This window comes from Myodes glareolus, chromosome 8 (assembly GCF_982192425.1).
Source record: "Myodes glareolus chromosome 8, mMyoGla1.1, whole genome shotgun sequence".
Taxonomy (NCBI): domain Eukaryota; kingdom Metazoa; phylum Chordata; class Mammalia; order Rodentia; family Cricetidae; genus Myodes; species Myodes glareolus.
In genome coordinates this window covers 53,556,813-53,574,443 of record NC_142033.1, presented here as the reverse complement: position 1 = coordinate 53,574,443, position 17,631 = coordinate 53,556,813, and positions in this window count along the sequence as shown.

Sequence of the window (17,631 nt, the reverse complement as noted above, 5' to 3'; positions counted from 1 at the left end):
GGCAGGGGTGGTGCATGGCTTTAGTTCCAGCATTCAGAATCTCTGAGATCCAGGTCAGCTTGGTCTAAACAGTGAGTTCCAGGATAACCAGAGTGACACAGAGAAACTGTCTTGAGAAAACAAAACAAAAACAAAAAAGGAAGCAAAACAAAATACACCCCCCCTCAAAAAAAAAAAAACAGATTCTTGACTACTGTACTGAAAGTTAGCTTTTGTATCATTGTGACTTCAAAAAGTAATTAGTGATGTTTCCAAACTTGGGTCACAGCCTGTACACCGAGAAATCAAGTTCTGTCAGCTAAACTTGGGAAGCCAGCCCAAACAGCAATCTAACAGTGAAAATGAGGAAAAGGAGACACAATGTGGCCACATGGAGAAGAGAGACAAAGAGGTCCTATGGCCACTCCACCAAGCCATCTTCCGTTTCCTGAAGTAAGACGAAGGTTTAAACCAAAGGCCACAGGTTTACACATCTGAGAAGTGCAAATGTCCGAGTGTGGTCATGCTTCAGTCCCGTCCCAGGAAGTGGCTTGGAGAGTTATAAAAACTGTGAAGGCTCTGGGAGACAAGTTCCCCTTCTAGCTGGTGTTTTTCCTCCTCCCAGCGTGAGATTCCTGAGAAACTGCTATTTCAGGGAGTCTTTCCCTTATGCTGGGTACAGTGGCTCACACCTTTAATCCAGTACCCAGCAGGATCTCTCTCTCTCTCTCCCTCTCTCTCTCTCTCTCTCTCTCTCTCTCTCTCTCTCTCTCTCTCTCTGTCTCTCTCTCCTCTCTCTCCCCCTCTCTTTCTCATTCAAAGTCAGTCTGGTACACACAGTGAGACCCTGTCTGAAGAGATGGATGGATGGATGAATGGATGGATGGATGGATGGATGGATGGATAGGTAGATGAATGGGTGGATGGATGGGTGGATGAATAGGTAGATGGATGGGTGGATGGATGGATGGGTGGGTGGGTGGTTGGATGGATGGATAGATGGGTGGATGGGTGGATGGATGGATGGATAGATGGATGGATGGGTGGATGGGTGGATGTGTGGATGAATAGGTAGATGGATGGGTGGATGGATGGATGGGTGGATGGGTGGATGGATGGATGTCTTTAATCCCTGCCAGGTCACTTATAGCATGGCCAGTCAGGGGCTATTTGTTAGCGGGTTCTCTCCTCTAGCCACAGGTATTCTACTGACAGAGCTATGCGTCATCCTTGGAATATGCCTCTTCTCCATTCACATCTGAACACCATTCCTGTCCCAGCCCATCCGAACAAGCTCTTCTGGCCTGGATTATGTTAGCACCTCTGGTAGCCTTTCTGGATCCATCCCCTCCCCTTCTGACCTGTTCTTGCTCTATATGAGGCAATCCTTTCAAAATAGAAGTCAACCATATCTTTTCCTTGCTTTCTCTAGCTCTCTCTAGGTGAAATCCTCCTCCTACTGAAACTCCTCCCTGATTTTATTGCCCCCTCCACCCTCTTCCTGTTCCTCATGCTGTTCCAGCTGCACAGACTACCTAGCTCCCTGTGGATAACTCCTAATGGGTCTACGGTTTCCTGCTATACATTTTTTTTAAGAAAAGGAATGGTAAGATGGCCCCACGAAGGACCTGCTCATCACCAAGCCTGATGACCTTGACTTCAATTTTTGGGACCCACAAGGTGGGAGAAAAGAACTGACCCCTCTAACACAGGTGTCCACATACCCACACCCCCAAGTACCCACACAAATCAACCAACCAACAAATCAATGTAAGAAAACTAAAAGATGTGGGATGGGAGGTTGAGCGTAGGGTATCTTGTGTGCTGGCAAGTGCTCCAAGGCTGGACCCCACCCAAAGCCCTTCCTGCTGTCATACATGCAGCATTTTCCCATGACTCCCGTGGGCTTTGCCATGTCTGTAGGCATTCTCAATGTTGTTTTCTAGTGTATTCAGTGGGCGCCTCTTTGATTCGCCTCATAACTCAGTCCTCACTGATCTGGGCCAACATTAACTGTTCCCTCCCGAGGGTCCCCCACTATCTCTCCGTTAGCCTGAGACTCGGCTCTCTGTAAATTCCAGGGCTCTGCGGCCTTTGTTCCCTCTGCAGTGTAGTCAAGAAGTGCTGGCAAAGGCTGTGAAGGATCACGGTCATCTCTAGTTAAAGAGCTACAGGCAGCTGGGGGTGCAGCTCGGTGATAGAGGGCTTAGTTAGCATACTTGAGTTCCTGGGTTTGATCCCCAGTAACACACACACATGCGCGCGCGCGCGCGCACACACACACACACACACACACACACACACACACGAGCCAAATGTGTTATTCACATAGCTCGGTTCAGATGGTAGCACGCCAAAGCCCTGGGTTCAGTTCCCAGCGTCATATAAAGCAAGCATGGTGGTGCATACCTATAATCCCAGAACTCAGGAGAGGGAGGCCGGCAGGGTCAGGAGCTCAGGGTCATTCTTGGTCACAGATTGAGCTCAAGGACACCCTGGGCTACCCAGAAGACTATCTCAGGTGGGGAGGGTGGGAGGCTGTAAATTTGAACCATTTCTATGTAGAGAACACTTTTGAATTGACTTGGTTGTTTTTCCTTTTTATTTTTAATGAGACAGAGTTTTTCTCCATGTTTCCCGGGATGTCCTGAAACCTCTTGCTCTAGAGACCAGGCTGGCCTCGAACTGAACTCAGAGAGCTGCCTGCCTCTGCCTCTGGAGTGCTAGGATTAAAAGTGTGTGTCACCAGGCCTGGCTTGACGTTTCTCAATGGAAGGCCTCGCTTCCCTTGGTTTGCGGAATCCAGTCTCCTTCTTCCCTCACCAGAGAGGTGACAGAGAAACTGCTTGCGTCTGGGCCATGGTGACCAGGGGAGTCCATCCTTGGCCCCCGGTCCACGTGGGACCCTGCTGCCTCTGCAGAAAGTCAAAGCATGACAGGACTTTTAATCCCAGAAAAGTCTTCCTTCCCCTGGATCCCCACCCCAGAGTTCACCTGCGGTCAATGCTGCTGTCCTTTCTGGCAAGGTGTCTCCTCTGACACAATCAGGATGCCCCGGGCAGCATGATTAACTCCTGAGCACGGGCCCACAGAGAGGCACAGGGCCTTACAGTCCTTGGACTCCAGGCTGTCCTAGTCAGACTTTGCTCCAGGAGGCTGAATTTAATCCCTTGGCCTTGGCAGAGCCTCTTTCCAGTCATGGTGGTTTGGCTTAGCTTTTAATCTTCTTGCAGTGTGTTTGACTCCTTTGGAAAGCTACAGAAATCCCAGGGTTCATGCAGAAAAGCAGGGCAGCAGGGAGATTAATGGATACCTTGCACCCTGGCTTCAATCCTGCCTGGCCATGGTCTCTGTCATTTTAATCTGAGTTGTTCCTATTCTTAATTTCTGAGACCAAGCTACCATTCCAAAGTAGTCTTTGTTGCCTGCCTGGCCACAGCTTTCCCGCGTCTCTTTCTTTCTCACTCCCTTTCTGTGCTCACAGCTCCTTTGAGCCCTGTCTTGGTTGCTGCATGACTGGGCACTCTGAGGCTGGCCCCCCTTCAGGCTTGGGCATGGGGTTAGACTGTGTTATATGCTGGGAAGGAAGCTCTCTGGGCACCAGAGAGGAGAACGTGGAGTCAGGGGTCATGAAGATCGAAACCACCATCCTTCAACACACAACACAGGTCCTGGGTCTCATGGGTAGTGTTGACATTGCCAAGTTGTCTGAGGGAATTAAGAGAAGGAGAAAAATACCCTCTCTCGTGGCGGGGGGGGGGGGGTGCCCTGAGGAGAGGTTGGAACACCTGAACTGGAAGAGTCTGTCTGCCTGGTCTGCGAAGCAGAGGCAGGTAGATCTCTGTATGTCGGAGGCTAGTGCGGTCTATGCGGTGAGTTCAGATGAGTTCATGACAGGTAGGGCTACACAATTAAACCTTCTCTTAGAGAAGGAAAACAAGCAAGCCATACATTGGTATTTATTGGGAAGTAGAGAATGTATTTAATGTAGTGCCAGTACTCACGATCACGTATCTTCTTCATAACTAGAGAACAGAATCTTCTACGGCTGTGTCCTCCTCTTCCTCTCCTCCTTTTCTCCTTTTAGTACTGGTATCAAACTCTGGGCCTTGAACATCCCAATCAAGCACTTTCACACTGGCTACATCCCCAGCTTTGAAATGGTCTTTCTGTTTGTTTTGTAGGTTAGTTTTATTTTAATTTTTAAACAATATTATTTTATTATTTTTATTGTGTGTATTGTAGCATGAGGGCCAGCTTGTTGGGGTTTCTGTCCCGCCCGGTACCCCACAGCTGGCACGTTCCAAAGAAAATCACACGGAGTTTACATTAGGTTATAAACTGATTGACCCATTAGGTCAGGCTACTTATTAGCTCTTATAACTTATGTTACCCCATTATCCTTATCTATGTTAGCACATGGCTCAGTACCTTTTCCAGTGGGGCAGCTTACATCATTCCTTTCCGGTGGCCTGGGCAGAACTGGCAGAGGGAGCTTCCTAGAATACTCCCAGTCTCTTTGCTCCACCTCTACTTCCTGTCTGGCTTTCCCGCCTATACTGCCTGCCTGGCCAATCAGTGTTTTATTAAAATATGATTGACAGAATACAGATAATTCTCCCGCACCAGTGTATGTGCCCCAGGAGATTGTAGGTTTCAGATCCACCTAGAGTTGAAGTTATAGGCATCTGTGAACCACCTGCCATGGGTGCTGGGACAGAACTCAGGTCTTCTGCAGAAGCAACACAGACTCTTAACTGTTAAACCATCTCTCTAGCTCAGGCTTTGTTTTCAAGACGAAGCCTCACTGTTTCCCTGGCCTTAAATAATTCTTAGCCTTCCTAGTAGTTGGCCTCTAGGTGTGTGCTTACAATAAATGTAAAGTTATTTATTTTGTGTGTGGGTATTTTGTCTTCATGTTTGTCTGTGTATTACGTGTGTGCCTGCGGCCTGTGGGTATTTTATATGTGTATGGGTGTTTTGTCTGCACAAATGTCTGTGTACCCCTTGCACGTCTGGTGCCTATGGAGTCCAGAAGAGGGTTGGTGTTGGATCTCCTAGAACAGTCAGTGCTCTGGAGCGCCATCTCTCCAGCCTCTACCATCAGCTTTTGTGGAATGACCGCACCTAGAAGACCCGTGCTGTCTGCTCCTTGTGCTGTGGTTTTCTGGGGTTCAGAAAGATGGGGAATCTCTTCTGTTACATAGGATACTCAACCACGCTAAGCATACTATCCACATGTGATATTTACCACAAAACTCTGAGGTAAAACTCAATTATCTGAGGCCACGAAGCTCGCCCCCCACTCATCATGTGTTCCTGGCTTGTGCTATGAACCACTGGATGAAGGCCCCTTTGCATTTTTCCTTCCAATGAAAGATTCACCAATAAATTTCTCTCTGATCCGACTTTATTGGAATGTCTTCTCATCCAGCCCACCTCCATGCTCTGCGAAGACTTATAGTCCAGTCTGAGGAATTACATGCTGATTCTGTGTGGATGCTGGAAACCCCTTGGTCTATCCAGCTCTACTCAGTGCCCATTGTGGGTGCAGACATGGCTACTTCATGAAAAATGGGAGCCCACCTACGTAAGGGGCCAGCAATTACTGGGTGCCACCTCCTTAATTGTCTGCAGGGAAGGTTCTCGAGGGTAACAGAAGTCGGTGAGAAATGGTAGTTGGACCACGGAGAAGAAAATTGGAGGGGACGGATTGGTGAGAGGAAGACAATTTGACCACAGGAGAAGACTGGAGGCCAAACCCAAATCTGGGACAGGCAGATGCAGCTGGCTTTGAGGTGGGGGGGGGGGTTCCACACATGCCAGACAGTTGTGGGGTTTATTGTTTGTGTTTTAGAAAAGTTCTCACTGTGTAGTCCAGGCTGGTCTGAGACTGACTATCTAGATCAGGATGACTTTGACACAAAAATCGGCCTGGCTGTCTTTTAAGTGCTGGCATTAAAGGTGTGTGCCACTATACTTAGTGCAACAGACAGCTTCATAAACTGGGCCAGCTTGGTACAACAGCAAGGAGAAGTCCCAGGCCTCTGGACTTTGGAGCTAGGACAGGGGCCAGCTCTGGGGCTAGGCAAGCCGCCTGAGCAAGTCCATCCCTTCCCACCCTGTGGCAGGGCCTCCAGCTGAGTCTTTGCCTCTGGGTCACTGGTACTTCCCAGGGATGGATTCAGACCTCTGGGGCCTATCAAGAAATCTGTAGTGTGTTGAGAGCCTAGAAGGATGAGAAAGAGATGGCCCCAGGCTGTGGTGGGAGAAATGCAGTCTAGAGTCAATGGGTTTGGTTTAAATAAACTAATCCAGGACAGGCATGGTGGCACACGCCTTTCACCACAGCACTCAGAGGCTGAGTCAGGAGGATGAACTATCAAAACACACTTTGAACTGGCCCCGGCTGCCAGTTCACCTTGGGCAATGACACCTTTTCTGTGTCACTGCTGAGCCTCTAGTCTCCAATACCATGGGAACAGGTGAGCTCATAGAAGCTGACCACCACCCTCCCGCCTTAATGTCCTTATCTATATACAGTAGGTTAAGATGTTCTCGGTCTAGGGTCAGGACCAAGGTTCCCCGGAGCTGGAAAGATGGTACAGTGGGCAAGAATGCTTGTAGCCAAGCCTGGTGATCTGAGCTGGACCTCTGAGAGCCACCTGGCAGGAAAGAAGTGACTCTCACAAGTTGTCTTTCGAAAAAGAAAAGGCAGCGAGTTTCCATGAAGAAGCTGGTGCAGTGGTTCATGCCTCTGATCCCAGGACTCAGAAGGTAGAAGCAGGAAGATGCTGTAAGTTCGGGGCTAGGCTGGCCTACCCTACACAGCAGGTTGCAAGCCAGCTAGGGTGAGCCCTGTCTCAAACAAACAAGCAAGCAAAACAAAGGAGACAAAGGAGAAGTTTCCATGAAGAAATGTGTGGAAACAGAAATGTGTAGGCCCAGACTTGGAAGGAACCTGCCAAAGTTGCAAAGCCAATACATCTTCCTTAAGGTTTGTATTCTGAGTACACTGAGCTGACCCTTAAGGATGGCTCCCCCAGCCCCCCAATTCCCAAGTGGTTCTGAACCCTTTGCAGGCCTTGCATTGCGTGTTCCCTTCTCTCCAAGTGGCAGCTGGTAAGAAAATGTACCCAAGAATCCTCTGAGGTCCAGGTTCTCTGCCTGGCCCCTCTCTTTCCTCTCTTTGCCCTAGGTCTGGCATCTGGAACCTGGAGGGGTCCTGCATGGTGCTGACCAAAGAGGAGCATATGACCTGAGTGACAACTGATTCCATGTGGAATTAAGGAGTTTGTGGAACTTGGGAGGGAAGCATGTGGTTTCTTCCTGACCTTAAGGCTGAGAATTTTGAGAATTTATCTGTCTCCTTGGCAACAAGTACACACACACACACACACACACACACACTTCTCTGCTCCCTTCCCCTCCTGGTGTTATTCTGGAGCCGCCCCCTTTCTTTCTCCTTCCCACACCCCACAGTCTCCAGCTCTCCCCAGCTCACCCTCTTTTCTCCCCTTCTTTGGCTGTCAGCATACATGCATGGCCCCCCTCAGGTCAACAGAGAACAGTCAGTTCATCTGGGCAGCAGGGTGGAGGTCATTTAGCCGAGCTGCCCTCTAAGGCTCCCCTGGGCCTGGCCCCTTGCAAACTTTTCATTTAAACAGTTTGGTAAACAAGCTACCTCATTACCGTCCATTTTACAGATGGGCTAACTCTAATCATTGTAATGACATTGCACAGCAAGGGGCCTTTCATCTGGGCCTCACAAAGGACTCTTTGCACACTAATTAGACATTCCAGGGGAAGAGTCAGGCCTCTGGTGTGGTCCTGGGGGCAGTCAGGGTTAGGGTGGTGGGGAAGGTACAGTCCATGCTGGGCCTGGTGTTGCCAGCACTCCAGAGGTGGAGGCAGGAAGACAGAGTTTAAAGCCTGCTTGGCTCCATAGCATGACAAACAAGTCAGTAAATAAATAAATGGCCGGTCATGTGGCTCACACCTGTAATTTCTGCAGTGGGGAAGCAGAGGCAGGAGAATTGCAGCAAGGCAATCGGCTGGTGGTGGTGCACGCCTCTATCTCAGCAGAGGCAGGCCGAACTCTGTGAGTTGGAGGCCAGCCTAGTTTACAGACCTAGTCCAGGACAGCCAGAGCCACACAGAGAAACCATGTCTGGGGGTTGGGGGAGGAAAAAAAAGAATTGCAACAAGTTTGAGGCTGACCTGGGTTTCATAGTGAGTTCCAGGCCAGCCTGGGTTACCCAGTGAGACTCTGTCTAAAAAACACCCAAAATAGGGGCTGGGGAGATAGTTCAGTAGATTCCCAGTGCTTAGAGGAGCTGGGCATCCTGGCTAGCTAGGCTAGCAGGATGAGAGAGTCAGTTCAATGAGAGACTCCGCTTCAGTAGAATATAGTGGAGAGCCAGTGAATAGGACACTTGACATCAACTTCTAATGTCCATGTATGCTTACACACATACATGTGCTCTTGTACACACTGGCACTCCCACACATGTGTCCCCACACATACACCAATACCACACATACACACAAAAAATTAAAGCAAAGTAAGAAATAAACACATTTTATAATAGTAGTGATCATGAGAGCCCCCAGACATACCCCCATTTCCCAAATCTTGATGAGCCTGGGATATTCTTGGCTGTCCAAGAACTTGCTCTGTAGACCAGGCTGTGCTCAGACTAAGAGATCTGCCTGTCTCTGCCTTGCTAGTGGTGGAATTAAAGGCCAGTGCCACCATGTCTGGCGTGTGTGTGTGTGTGTGTGTGTGCTTATTTTGCCTGTACGTCTGTTCACCATGTGAGTGCGGCGCCTGTGGAGGTTAGAAAAAGTAATCAGATCATCTAGGATTGGATTAACAGATAGTCGTGAGCTTCCAGTAGGTTCTGGGACTCAGTATCCAGGTCCTCTGAAAGAGCAGTGAGTGTTCCTAATGACTAAGCCAACCCTCCAGCCGCTGAGATAGCCTTTAACTGCCTATGTTTGGACCCCACTCTTCAGTTGGATCATCCTAGAATGGGATTGTGCATCCTCTCCTGTGTTCCCAGTGGGCAATGCAGCTAAGAGTTACTGTTCTAGATTTATTTATTTTTTTGCGTTATGTGTATGGGTGTTTTGCAAGCATGTATGTTTGTGCATGCCAATTGCATGCCTCATTCCTACAGAGGCCAGAAGAGGTCATCAGATTCCCCTGGAACTAGAGTTACAGACATCTACAAGACACAATGTGGATGCTGGGGAATCAAACCTGGGTCCTCTGGAAGAGTAATAAGTGCTCTTGATAGCTGAGCCACCTCTCCAGCCCACAAAGAGTTACTGTTAGGTGATGTGGGAATTCTGTCTGTGTGTTGCTTTTATTGGTTAATGAATAAACTGCCGTGGCCTGTTGATAGGGCAGAACTTAGGTAGGCAGGAAAGATGGAACTGAATGCTGGGAGAAAGGAGGTGGAGTCAGAGGGACACCATGGAACCTCCTCAGGAGATAGCCATGATGAAATTTTGCTGGTAGGCCATGACCTTGTGGTGAGTTAGCCAATAAGAAGCTAGAGCTAATGGGCCAAACAGTGATTTAATTAATACAGTTTCTGTGTGATTATTTCGGGTCTAAGCTAGCTGGGCAGCCGGGAACCAAGAAGCAGCCCCTCCTGACCCAAAAGCATTGGTGATCACACTGCTTCCTGGGCCCCCACTGAGGTCCACTGAGCCCACATTCCCATCTTAGTACATCTCAGACTGTAATATGCCTATCCATCACGTGGATTCCTAATTAAGAGTTAATTCACCTCAATACTGAATACTGAACCTAAGGTTGCCTCTGGACCTCCTAGGCTGACCGTATGCTGGTGTCATTTCTATAGTGACCCACAGAGAGCCCTCTAGACATTTGAAATGGTCTTATTTGTGCTGTGCCTTTTAACTTTTAACCTCAGTGTGCCTGTGAGGTGGGCTCACCGGGGAGTCTCATTCCAGCCAGAGCAGTGCTGTTTCACAAACTAGAAGCTGAACTGGGTATGGAAATACACTCGCAAAATCTTAGCACTTGGCAGTGGAGGTGGGAGCATCAGAAATTCAAGGCCATCCTGGGCTATTTAATGAGTCTGAGGCTAGCCTCAGCTACCTGAGACACTGTCTCAAAAACAGAAGCAGGCCCGGGTGTGTAGCGTAGCTGGCCAAAGGTTTGGCATATGAAGCTGACAAGAGAGTTTCGGGGCCAGGATGGACAGCACAGCCCTTCTTCTCCCTCCTGCAGAATCAGTTTTCCACAGACGCGGCTCGTGTGAGCGAGCGAACTGGTTTCTCCTCTTCTCTACTGCACTACGCGCTGATGACGTACACTCCAGCTGGAAACTGGGAACCCAGAATTTCAACATGGAAAGATTTTGGTTTTTTTTTTTTTTTTTTTTTTTTTTTTTTTTTTTTTTTTTTTCCTGGAACCAGGTAACGTGAACCAAACAGCTATATATAAAATTTGGCAGAAATGCCACAGATAGCACATTCTGGGAAAGGTGGAGATAGATGATCTTGGCTGAGAAGCTGAGCCGATGCCCACGCTGACGGCACACAGCTCGTGGGATCTGATAAAAACCAGCAGTTTCCTGAAAGAGGGCAGGTGATGGCAATCTAAAACACCAGGGTATAAATTAGCGCCAGCTACCTGTTCAGCCACGTGTTTGTCACAGGCGTGATCTGATTCCCCGTGCTGTGCCAGGCAGTGGAAGTACAAAAGTACCCTTTGGAATTCAGGTTGCCCCATCCTGTTAGGGATGCAGATTCGGGGAAAGGGACTGGAATGCAGTCCCTTTGGTTCGGGTGAGTGTGAGGAACAGCAGAGCCCTTTGGAGGGCCAGGAAGGTGGCTTCGGGGAAAACTTGAAGCAAACGGTATCTAGCGGGGGGTGGGGGGGGGGGGGTGGGGGGGTGGGGGGGGGAGTGGGAGTGGGCGGGTGAGGCGGGGGAGAAGCAGGTGAGAGGGACGGCTGTCATAGCACTTGTGAAATCTAGGCAGAGGATGAAAAACAATGGCCTCCCTGGGAAACCGAGGGTTGCTAATTGATCCAGAGGCTTTGAAAGTGAGGAGCAGGGCTGGGCCCAGCGGGGACACATTAGTCTAGACCTGGAGGAGGACTATAGAGCAGGAGGCTATGATCACATTGGTCCTGGCTATAGTGTGTAGAGGCTGGAAAGATGGCTCAGAGGTTAAGAGCACTGGCTGCTCCTCCAGAGGTCCTGAGTTCAATTCCCAGCAACCATATGGTGGCTCACAACCATGTGTAATGAGATCTGGCACTGTCTCTTGGAACGTGTATATATAATAAATAAATTAATTAAAAAGAAGGCAAGGCTAAGCTCTGTGCTGGCTCATGCCTGTCATACAGCACTGGGGAGACTGAGGCAGGAGGATTGCTGTGAGTTCCAGGCCAACCTAGGCTACATAGTGAATTCCAGGCCAGTCTAGGTAATAAAGTGAGAATCCGTCTCCACTCTCCTCTCCCATAAGTAAAAGAAGCTGGTATCTGGGTGATGTATTATTTGGACAGGTCTGTGGGGCTTAGATAGTTCATAGACTTTCCAACTTTCCTGTTGGATACGGCTATGACGGAGGAAATACCTGGTTCATCGACTGGAGTTCTATGAAACATCGGTGAGTAAATCCAGAAGTAGTGCTTCTTGGAGTTTCTATTGCTATGAAGACACCATGAGCAAAGCAACTCTTATAAAGAGAAACATTTGCCTGGAGGTGGTGACACACGCCTTCAATCCCAGCACTTGGGAATCAGAGGCAGGCAATACCTGTTCAAGGCTAGCCTGGTCTACGGAGTGTGTTCCAGGATAGCCAGGACTGTTTCACAGAAAAACCCTGTCTCGAACTAACTGCTCCCCGGCAGAAAAAAAAAAAACAAAACACCATTTAATTGTGGTGTCTTACAGTCCAGAGATTTAATCCATTATCATCACGGTTGGGAATATGGCAGTGTGCAGGCAGACATAGTGCCACTGGAGAAGGAGCTGAGGGTTCTACATTTCGCAGGCAACAGGAGGTGGTCTGAGACGCTGGGTGGTATCTTAAGCAAATGTGAGGCCTCAAAGTCCACCTCAAAAGTGATGCACTTCCTCCAACAGGCCACACCCCCAATAGTGCTGCTCCCTATGAAATTTTTGTTGTTGTTTTTGTTGTTTTTTTCTGTTTTTTGAGACCCGGTTTCTCTGTAGCTTTGGAGCCTGTCCTGGAACTAGCTCTTGTAGACCAGGCATGATTGAAAGGGAAATGGAACCCCTGCTTTTGTTTTATTTTATTGAGAAGTGGACCCAGAGTCTTCCACATGCCAGGTGAGTGTAAGACCCCTAACCTGTATTCCCAGCCTCTTGTCTTTTGAAAGATTTATTTAGCTGTATTTCACGTGTAGGAGCGTTTCCCCTGCTTAAATGTGTATGTGCTGCATGCTTGCTTGATGCCCATGGAGGCCGGACGCTCTGGGACTAGAGTTCGGGATGGTTGAGCTGCCATGTGGATGCTCAGAACCTAATTCAGGTCCTCGTCAAGAGCAGTAAGTTGCTCCCGTCTGTCCCCAATCTTAGTTTTATTTCAAGGCAGGGGCTCACTTCCTTTCCCAGACCGTCGCTGACCTCACACTGCAGTCCAGGTGGGCCTTGAACCTGTGGGACCCCTGTCTCAGCCTCCTAAAAAACTAGGTTTATGGAGGGCATGCATCACTAGCCCCCCTTTTATTGGTATGTTGCCGTGCGGCCCTGGCTGGCTGATTCTCCTGAGCGCTGTCCTAACAGCCGTGTGCTACCACACTGGATGAAGATGAAGCTTTGAAGAGGGGGAGTGGATCGGCTTATGAAGGTAGTGTTCTAAGTACAGGCAGCAGGGCTTTATCCCCGTTTTGCTGATGCCAACTTATTAATCTAGCTCAGGCCACCTCTACTTTCTGGGTCTCAATTCCCGGTGACTAAAACAGGCATGATAAGGTCCACATTGCACAATGGTTTTGAGGATAAGGACAGTGCCTAGCTCAGGTCAGCCCTGTCCATCAGTATCCGAATGTACTAGCTGTAATCACAGCCAGGACTGTGGATCATGTCTTAGCACTTGTGCTGAGCAGGAAGTGAGCAAAATAGTCAAGCATCCACTGCGTGCCTATACTACACCTTGAGTTCTTTCTCCACTTTTACCCAGTTAATTTACTGTCTATACAACTCCTGGAGAAGTGTACACTATAATTACTTCCATTTTACATTGAAGCAAACAAAGTTAATTAAGCTACTCAAGATTTCAGCATTAAGAAATGGCACGGGCCTAGGGATGTCGCTCAGTAGAGCTCACTGGGAGAGCACTTGCCTGGCAGGATTTAGGCCCCTGATTCAATCCCTAGTACTGTGAAACATTTTTCAATTAACTAACTTTTTGAAAAAGCCTACATGTCACCTGGGTACAGGCCGTAATTCCAACACTCATGATATAGTGGCAGATAGACTGACGCAAGTTCAAGACCAGCCTCTGAAGTATATGTTCTATGTAGCGAGCTCCAGGTCATCATGGTGATATACCATGACCAAATCAACAGACCAACCAAATAAAAACAAAGACAAAACAACAGACGAAAGTCAAACAGCACTCCTCCCCCCACACACCTTCCCAGACTCCATGGCGGCTCCAAGCCCTTCACTTGTGTTCATCATCGTGTGGTGTGGTCCTTCAGCAGTCAGATGTCTTTACTTCTGCTTATGTACGCCTCAGTCCCAAAGTCTCTTCCCCTCCGAGAAAAATGACCAGGCAACCCTGCAGCTGAGATTACTTTCTCCATCTAGACTGCTAACTAGCCCAGGTGAGAGGTAGGTTATTCACTGAAGCTTTGTTCCAGGCTCCACCCCTTCACAGCAGTGATGTTATGTTCCGCAGGGGCCCCGGGGCTTGAGGGACATCTCAGGGACTTTGGTATTAATGGGCACTGTGAATATCAAATGGATGGATGGATAGATGGATGGATGGATGGATAGATAGATAGACAGACAGATAAGGCTAAAAAATGGCTCAGTGGTTAAAAGTACTAGATGTTTTTTCTAGAGAGTCCAGGTTTATTTCCCAGTACCCACATGGCAGCTCACAATCCCCAGTAACTCCAGTTCCATGGTGTCTATTGCTTTGAAGAGACACCACGACCAAAGCAACTCTTATAAGAGAAAGCATTTAATTGGGAGCTGGTTTCCAGTTTCAGAATCTAGTTCATTATCATCATGTAGGCAATCCCTGGAACAGTAGCTGAGAGCTACAACCCGATTCATAGGCAGAGAGACTCTGGACCTGGTGTGGGCTTTTGAACCCTCAAAATTCACCCAGAGTGACTCACTTCCTCCAGCAAGGCCACGCCTACTCCAACAAGGCCGCACCTCCTAATCCTTCTCATTCTTCCAAACAGTTCCAGAACTGGATGACTAAGCATTCAAATAAGTGAGTCTATGGAGCCTATTCTTGTTCAAAACACCACATAGGTGATCTGTTGCCCTCTTCTGTCTTCCAATGGCACTGCACTCATGTGGAGCATAGACAAACACACAGCCACAGTATGTACACATACGGAAATAAAAGTAAATAAAATCTCAATATTTCTCAAGCACATTGAGCCAGGGAGCCCATTTCCTTTGTTCCCAGAGAGCATCTTTTGCAGGTGACAGTTGAGGAAATGTGGATCTAGATACTGATTTTGCTATAGGATAATGAACAAGCTGTGGAGACTGAAGGGGAGCAGAGTGATTCAAATCTGCAGTTTGGCAATAAAGAAGAGAAATTTACATAATCATCTCATATTGGCATTTACTAGCCGTGGGTTTCTAGTCTATACCACAAATATTTATTTGCTCCTAGTTTGGATTATGTAAATGTCTTCATTTTGACACAATCCTCAGCTCAGGCGATCAGAATCTAATTGGCCCTCTTCTTTCTGCTTGTTGTGCTTATGGGGTACTGTGGATGGAACCCAGGGTTTCAGCACTCTGCCACCTGAGCTGTAGACAGTCTCTTGAGTAATGTCAGTTCACTAAAGTGAGAGTAGAGAAAGTAACCTTTCTGAGATCGTAGGTGATCATTTATATGGTAAGGGGATGTGAAGGTTTTCATAACAGAAGCTAAAGGTGTTGAATAGACTATTTCATCCTCAGTTGTCAACCTTTATATAGGCAAAAGGACCGAACGGTGTTGTTTGTTAGACACAGTCTTACATTGTAGACTGACTCTCCTGGAACTCTTTATGTAACCCAGGCTGCCCTTGGACTCCTAGGAATCCTACTGCTTCAGCCTCTTAAGTGCCATGATTACAGGTGAGTGCTATCACATAGCCTTTCTCATCTTCTTTTCTGTCTCTTCTCTTTCTGATTTTTGGATTTTCTTCCTTTTTCTTTTTTTTTCTTTTCTTTTTGTTTGTTTTTGTTTTTTGAGACAGGTTTCTCTATAGCTTTGGGGCCTGTCCTGGAACTAGCTCTTTAGACCAGGCTGGCCTTGAATTTAAAGAGATCCTCCTGCCTCTACTGGGGTTAAAGATGTGTACCACCACCACCCAGTGTTTTATTTTTTTTGTTTTTTTTTTTTTTGGTTTTTTGTTTTTTTTGAGACAAGGCCCTGTGTAGCTCAGGCTAGCCTTGAACTAACTCCTCTATGTCTGTTTCCCACACATTGAAATTACAAGTGTGTGCTGCCACACCTGGATGAAGCGTTTTTATAGTTAGAATCTATTAGCAATTTCCTTATGCTGGAGGCATAGACAGAAATCACACTTGGCCCTTTATTGATAACTCTGGCATTCTGTCAGCACATAGTGCTTTGGAGAAACATCGAGGCAACTCTTTCCTTAAAATAAAACTCCCCTGAGGGTAATAGGAGTTCGTTTCCATTTTGGACAAGGTCACTTCAGATGGGAAACCTATTACCTCACTGATGAAATCCAGAGACCTGAGTTTCTAGAAAGTTCTTCCTTATGTTGAAACCAAGTGAGTTGGGGCGATGGCTTAATTGGGTATGCTTGCTGCACAATACTGGTGACTGGAGTTTTGTCTCTGGAAACTACAAAATCGCCAGGTTCTATGTCTCTGCAAGCCCAGCACTCCTACAGTGAGGTGGTGTGTGGTAGAGGCAGGAGAGTCACCTAGGAAGTCAGTGGCCTGGACCAGATGGCAGTGGTGGTGGCAGGCGCGGCGTCAGTGGCGTCAGTGGCGTCAGTGGTGGTGGCGGTGGCAGTGGCAGCAGCAGCAGCAGCAGCAGCAGCAGCAGCAGCAGCAGCAGCAGCAGCGAGTCCCTGTCTCCACACAACAGAATGTAAAAAGCAAGTCCCTCAAGCTGTCCTTTGACCTTCACACGCACACCGTGGTCTCATTTGTGCACTCACACACATAGAAATAAAGGAATACATATGCAATGAATTAATATTTACATAGCAAAAAGTCACATGTGCTCTGCTGACTCTTACCCAATTGCCATGTTTTGCTGAGTCTAGGTAGTATTTTCTTTTTCTTTTTGTTGTTGTTGTTTTGGGCTTTTTTTTTAGTTGTTTCTGTTTATTTGCTTTGGTTATCTGAGACAAATATGTAATTTCAATGTAATCCTGGCTCTTCTGGGGCTCACTCTGTTGACCAGGCTGGCCTCAAACCCTCAAATATCTTCCTGCTTCTGTCTCCCAAGTGAAGTTCTAGGATTAAAGGCATGCACAACCATGCATAGTTTAGGAGTTCTTCTTTTCCATATGACAACGTTCAAATATATCAAGCAAACCATTATATTGCCAAGTGCTTCCCTTTTTAGTTTTGTCTGTTTACTTGTTCACTTGTTTGAGACAGGGTCTCACTCTATGGCCCAGTATTGGTCATGACCAATACTACATTCTATAAATTCAGGAAACCTAACTCAGCTTGCTTTAAGCAAAACAAATAAGCAAACATATTAATAAGGAACTGAAATCCCAAGAGTTTATTTTAGTCGTTAGTACCCTTTGATCTGGCAGGGCAATGCCAATAGGTCTTGGTAGTCATCTGCACTGTTTTCATTCTTAATTAAAGGTTTAGTAACTTCTGAGAGTCCAAGTTCACATCCTCTCAAACTCTCGCTAATCAGGAAAGAGCAGCAGAGCCGGGTGGTGGTGGCGCACGCCTTTAATCCCAGCCCTTAGGAAGCAGAGGCAGGCAGATCTCTGTGAGTTCGAGGCCAGCCTGGTCTATAAGAGCTAGTATTCAGGACAAACTCCAAAGCTATAGAGAAACCCTGTCTTGAAAAACAAAAAGAAAGAAAGAAAAAAAAAAAGAGCAGCAGAGCTTCCAGTGGGACTGAAAGTCTCATAGCTAAGCTGATAGCACATGCCTATAACCCTAACACTTGAGGACCTGCAACAGGAGAAGTTAAAACTACCTTCTACTCCAGAGCAAGCCCAAGGCCAGGCTGAGCTGACTCCTGTCCCCCATAGAGTCTCAATACATCCCTACCCTTGACTAGAGCACATGCCTGCCTTTGGACCTGATTTGTCGATGAACACAGGTTGTCTAGTTGGCCAAGTCAACCTCCCAACTCCCCTATCACCGCTGTAGTTAAGAGAGGTGGCACCACCATCCAAAACTTGAGTGAGGGACAGGTGCATCCTAGAAAATCAGAGTG